Source organism: Arachis hypogaea, chromosome 4 (assembly GCF_003086295.3).
Source record: "Arachis hypogaea cultivar Tifrunner chromosome 4, arahy.Tifrunner.gnm2.J5K5, whole genome shotgun sequence".
NCBI lineage: Eukaryota > Viridiplantae > Streptophyta > Magnoliopsida > Fabales > Fabaceae > Arachis > Arachis hypogaea.
In genome coordinates, this window is record NC_092039.1 from 92,873,994 (window position 1) to 92,879,277 (window position 5,284).

General features: G+C 35.6%; 1 non-coding gene across 1 annotated transcript; it reads left to right on the forward strand.

Moving 5' to 3' along the window:
- Positions 1-419: 419 nt before the first annotated feature.
- On the forward strand, positions 420-523 carry LOC112799425 (small nucleolar RNA R71). The gene has a single exon (XR_003201007.1). It is a non-coding gene; the product is annotated as a small nucleolar RNA R71 (small nucleolar RNA).
- The last annotated feature ends 4,761 nt before the right edge of the window (positions 524-5,284 follow it).

Sequence of the window (5,284 nt, forward strand, 5' to 3'; positions counted from 1 at the left end):
TTTTCCAGCCTGGGTTGTAAGTGTTGGAATGTGGATCATATGGTTGCCTTTGTTGATTTCCCACATAGTTGGCCTCTTCCCAATCACCTCCTTCAGTGCTTACTTCCTCTTGATCTTGTGTGTGTATTGCAGCCACTTGATTTGTTTCTAATTTCCTGGTGAGCTCTGCTAGTTGCTTGGCAAACACCTTATTTTGGGCTAGAATTGTATCAACATGGTTCAGCTCCATGACTCCCTTAGTGTTGTGTCTCTCTGAAGCATAGTAGTACTCATTCTCAGCCACTGTCTCAATCACTTCAATGGCTTCTTCCACAGTCTTTTTCCTGTTCAATGAACCTCCTGATGAATGGTCTACAGCCTTCCTTGATTCATAAGAAAGTCCATCATAGAAAATATGCAATTGCACCCAGTCATGGAACATGTCTGGTGGGCATTTCCTTGTCAAATCCTTGAACCTCTCCCATGCCTCGTAGAGAGTTTCACCATCTTGTTGTCTAAAAGTCTGAACCTCAGATCGAAGCCTATTGACCTTTTGTGGGGGGTAGAAACATGCCAGAAACTTGCTTTCCACCTCATCCCAGGTTGTTAGGCTCCCCCTTGGGAATGATTCCAGCCACTTAGCTGCCTTGTCCCTAAGTGAAAATGGGAACAAGAGCAGTTTATAGGCATCTTCCTGGACTCCATTGGACTTCACAGTGTCGCAAATTCTCAGGAATTTTGTGAGATGTTGGTTTGGATCTTCATTAGCACTCCCACCAAATGAACAATGATCCTCCACCAGTGATATTAGCTGTGGTTTGAGTTCAAAATTGTTGGCCTGAATGGGTGGTTTCTGAATGCTGCTACCACAATTCCCAGAGGTTGGGTTTATGTATGAACCAAGAACCCTCCTCTCGGCAATGGCATTGTTTCCATCAGCTCTCTCATGGTTGTGAACTTCTCTATCCATGTTGAGATCTAGAGCTTCCTCAAAATTGTCCTCAGATTCTCCTTCAGATTCTTCTTCTCTCAGTACTCTCTTCCCTCTTGCTTCCCTTCTAAGTTTATGAAGGGTCCTCTCTGGTTCGGTATATGGAGGAGTTGATGTCTCTCCTCTCCTACCTGTCATACAAGAACACAGCACAGGCAACAAACAAGTGAAATACTCTTGGTTAATGGAAGAGTATGGTTAGAGCAGTTGAGGAAGTAATTCAAATAGTTAGTGAGTCAGTGAGTTAGTTACTTGAATTTAAAGGCATAAAGAAAGAAAGCAAGTAACAGAGTGCAGAAATTAAAATTCAACAAGTAACTTGAACTGAATTAACAAAACAAGAAAAATGCTCAATCTAGTTAACTTCCAATTTGAGAATTGTCAATCGAAAACCAATCCCCGGCAACGGCGCCATAAACTTGATGCTACGATTTTAGGAAATTGCACGATCGGCAAAAATTCCTTCCGGCAAGTGCACCAGTTATCGTCAAGTAAAAACTCACAATAGAGTGAGGTCGAATCCCACAAGGATTGGTTGAGTGAGCAATTCGGATTAGAAGTGTGTTCTAGTTGAGCGGAATCAAGATTTAGATGAGAATTGCGGAATGTTAAATTGCATGAATTAAAGAGCGAGAAGCTAAATTGCTGAAATTAAAAAGGGATCGGGGTGATTGCATGAATTTAATTACAGAATGTAAAGAGAAAGTGGTAGATCAGAAATGGGGAATTCATTGGGTTTCAGGAGATATTGAGATCTCCGAATCAAAACATTTTTATCCCTTCCTCAACCAATGCATTCATTGAATTTTGCTTGGCAATCTTATATGATTGGATCCCAATCCCTTGGCTCACCAATTCTCTCTAAAAACAAACAAATTCCCAATCCCTTGGTTTAAATGTTCATAAGAAGAGATGATGCTCGATCACTGATTATACCACACAGTTTCATGAACCACAATTTGGTAGGATTACATGTCACAATATCCATCCAAACCCCAATCCAATTCACTGTGAGAAAGCTTCTCTAGCATGAATCCTCCATTCCTTTCCCAAGGTTCCGAAGGATTCCAATTATGGATAGTTTCTTTCCCAAGACAACTAACCAATGGAATTAGATCGAGAAGCTTTCTAACAAAATTCAAGAGAAAAGATTGAAGAAGAAGATAAAAACTATTATTGATTCATTGAATTACAATAGAGCTCCCTAACCCAATGAAAGGGGGTTTAGTGAGTCACAGCTCTGAATTCAATTACAAAAAGTATGAAAACTCCAAAAATGATCCAAAGTCCTCTTCTAACTTAAATTCTATCCTATTTATACACTTTCTAAATTGAGCTTCTGTTGTGTTTCTTGGGCTTTGAGGCCCTTCCCTGATTTCCTTTTGCTTTGGGTTTATGATCCATAATCCTGATGAGGCTGCTGATCCAATTCTGTAACATTCATTGAGCCAACTTAGTGATAATCAAGTAATGACACATGACTCAACAAATTGAAATTCCAGACTCATCAATTCTTCAGGCCCAATCCCATAAACCATGATATTCAATTGGGTTTCATACCAGAGTACGTTTAAGTTAATGTTTGTGCTCAAATGCTAACTTAAAACTGCAATATCTTTGACCCAGAAACCTTTTCAAATAGTGGCGTTTAAGTTGCAGTTTAAGCTTAAACTGCAACTTAAACGCCAGACACTTCCAGTGATGCCTTTTGTGGAAGCACGTTTAAGTTCCAGTTTAAGCTTAAACTGGAACTTAAACGTTGGACACTCCTGGAGGTGGTATAACTCAAGCACGTTTAAGCTTCAGTTTAAGGTTAAACTGAAGCTTAAACGTGGAAATGGAAGAAAGCAACCCTGGAGGGTAAAGTAGTCGAACACGTTTAAGCTTCAGTTTAAGGTTAAACTGAAGCTTAAACGTGGAAATGAAGAAAGCAACCCTGGAGGAGAATTTGGTCGAACACGTTTAAGCTTCAGTTTAAGGTTAAACTGAAGCTTAAACGTGGAAATGAAGAAAGCAACCCTGGAGGAGAATTTTGGTCGAACACGTTTAAGCTTCAGTTTAAGGTTAAACTGAAGCTTAAACGTGGAAATGAAGAAAGCAACCCTGGAGGAGAATTTTGGTCGAACACGTTTAAGCTCCAGTTTAAGGTTAAACTGAAGCTTAAACGTGGAAATGAAGAAAGCAACCCTGGAGGAGAATTTTGGTCGAACACGTTTAAGCTCCAGTTTAAGGTTAAACTGGAGCTTAAACGTGGAAATGGCTCCCTGGGGCATTTCTCATTTCTGGCGTTTAACTTCCAGTTTAAGGTTAAACTGGAGGTTAAACGCCACTTTCAGCCTTTCCTCAGCTTTCATGATTTTGGCGTTTAAGCTCCAGTTTAAGCTTAAACTGGAGCTTAAACGCCACTGATAGTTCCCAGCATTATATGGCTTGGCAGTTTAAGTTCCAGTTTAAGCTTAAACTGGAACTTAAACTCCACATGTGATATTCAAGCTTCCTTTATTGATTTTGTTGCTTCCTTGCCTAGCCTCTTCTTCCCTGAAGTCATCCAAACAACTGCATCAAAGTCTTGCAAAATTTCATGAGAAATCTTCCATTCATAGCATTCAAGTAATATAACTAAAAACTCATGGAATTTGCATCAAAATCATACTGTTTGGATGGTTCATTGCTTTGTTATTCATTTAACCATTCTTGGTTACTTTAAGCTCAAGAAAATGCATAAAACAACTAAAACTAACAGAAAAATGCTAGTGAAACTAGCCTAAGATGCCTTGGCATCAGAAATCCATAGAACTTGCAATTCTGTTGCATCAAAGAAACTAATTGAGGCTTAAGCTCAAAATTGTTTGCTCCAATGGCAAGGATTGAGATGCTTCTTCCATGGAAGTTGGAAGTTGGTGTAGTAAAATCACCAAGCACCTTCCTAGCATTGTTATTGTTGTTGGGTTCGGCCATTACTTCTTTTTTGAGACTCTTTGTAAGGTTTTCTCTGGATTGTTGTGCTTTAGCTTCTCTTAGCTTCTTCTTCAGAGTCCTTTCAGGTTCAGGGTCAGCTTCAACAAGAATGTTCTTGTCCTTGCTCCTGCTCATATAAAAAGAAGAGAATAGAAAAGGAAGAGGAATCCTCTATGTCACAGTATAGAAATTCCTTTATGTGAGTAGAAGAAGAGAAAAATAGAAGAATAATGTAGAGAAAAGGGATGAAGAATTCGAACATAGAGAGGGAGAGAGGGTTCGGATTATGAGAAGAAGAGAAGAGTGTTAGTGATTAAATAAATAAGTAGAAGAAGATGAGAGAGAGTTTTCGAAAATAATTAAAAGGAAAAGAAAAATATTTTTGTTTTTATTTTAAAATTTAGATAGAATTTGAAAATTAAGAGAAGAAATAAAATTAAAATTAAAATTTGAAACAATTAGTTAATTAAAAGAATTTTGAAAAAGGGTGAGGAGTTTTCGAAAATTAGAGAGAGAAAATTAGTTAGGTAGTTTTGAAAAAGATAAGAATTTTAAAAATCAAACAAAAAGTTAAGTGGTTAATTGAAAAATATTTGAAAATCAATTTTGAAAAGATAATATGTTAGAAAAGATTTTGAAATTAAAGTTTGAAAAAGATATGATTTCAAAAATATTTGATTAAAAAAGATATGATTTGAAAAAGATATGATTAAAAAGATATGATTGAAATTTATTTTGAAAAAGATTTGAAAAGAAAATTAAAAATATTTGATTTTTAAAATTAAAGTTGATGACTTGACTAATAAGAAACTAAAAGATATGATTTTAAAATTTAAAGATAGAACCTTTCTTAATAGGCAAGTAACAACTTGAAAGTTTTTGAATCAAAACATTTAAATGTTAGCATTAATTTGAAAATATGAAACAAAAGTAAGAAAAAGATTTTGAAAATCAAATTAAAAAAAAAATTTGAAAAACATGAAAAAAAATGAAAAAGATTTTATTTTTTAAAAAGTTTTGAAAAGATAGGATTTTTAAATTGAAATTTTGACTTGACTCATAAGAAACAACTAAATTTTAAATTTTTTTTTGACTAAGTCAATCCAAAATTTCAAAATTTATGAGGAAAATAAGGGAAAGATATTTTTTTATTTTTGAATTTTTAATGATGAGAGAGAAAAACAACAATTTGAAGCAAAACATAAAAAGCATGAATCAAAACAACTAATGCATGCAAGAACACTTTGAATGTCAAGATGAACACCAAGAACACTTTGAAGATCATGATGAACATCAAGAACATGTTTTTGAAAATTTTTAAGAAAAGAAAAACATGCAAGACACCAAACTTAGAAA